Below are 1,161 nucleotides of genomic sequence, written 5' to 3'. Positions count from 1 at the left end.
TTGCAAGGTCAGAGGGTGAGTATGAGAAGAAGGGGAAATGAGAAGGATTGGGGTGCATAGTGTGAAACACACAAGTAACTAATAACAAGTTAAGAACATTATTTGATCTATATGAATCATGCCTGCATCCATGTCTAGGTGTTATCTGAGTATATGTTGTCTTCAGAGGGCAGAAGAATGTGCAGAATTCCCTTGAAATGAATTAAAAACAGTTGTATGTTATCTTCAGAGGGCAGAAGAATATGCAGAATTCCCTTGAAATGAGTTATAAACGGTTGTGAGCTGCCACTAGGTGCTAAAAACCAAACCTTGCTCTTCTACACAGGAGCAGGTGCTTTTAATTTTTGAGTAATCCTTACAGACCTTCTCTTATTTTCTTAGAAGTTCTACTAAAATTATTATAGCTAATAAATACAGAAAAAGTACAAGATAAAATGAACATGAATCCAATTGTGTTTACCTTTATTAACAATTCATAATCCATGTAGAATATTAAGGAATCAATATCAATTGTAATAACATCAAAATAATAAGTTACTTTGAATAATCTTAAATAAACAAGGAAGTACTGCAAAATGTTAATTACAAAAACATGACTGAACTAAAATTTTATAAAAGAGTAAAATTAGGATGTATGCAAGCATATATAAATTAGTGCTCAGTCATACCAGGAACCTTAATACAACAAGAAGACTACAAGAAAGCCTTAACAGAAATTCTGAATGACAAACAAGCGAGCATTTTCATTGCTCTAATTATTTTGTATTTTATTTCCATTAGGCAAATCAGAAATATTACTTATTAGTAACCTAAAATTTCTAGTAGAAATTGTTAGATAAAATTATAAAGAATGGAAATGCATACTGAAAGAAGAAGAATCAGTTTACTCCTGGGACAAACCTCCAAATAGTTATTCTAATCCCTATTGGTTAGGTCAGCCATATATGCATATGTGTATATGCATGCATAAAAGAAAGGGTAGTCATGAATTTGAGAGGAAGTGTATGGGTGGAATGAAGAAAAAGAGAACAAGGGAAGTAAATAATATGATGACAGTGCTCATGTATGAAATTTACAAAGAAATGAATTAAATATTAAATCAGACCTGAGAGATGAAAGACTCTCAGGACTCAATGGAGGGACTTTAGATGAAATGCCCAA

This window comes from Mastomys coucha, unplaced genomic scaffold, assembly GCF_008632895.1.
Source record: "Mastomys coucha isolate ucsf_1 unplaced genomic scaffold, UCSF_Mcou_1 pScaffold21, whole genome shotgun sequence".
NCBI classification, from domain to species: domain Eukaryota; kingdom Metazoa; phylum Chordata; class Mammalia; order Rodentia; family Muridae; genus Mastomys; species Mastomys coucha.
The sequence above is the reverse complement of the archived record's forward strand: the minus strand, read 5'-3'. Positions refer to the sequence as shown.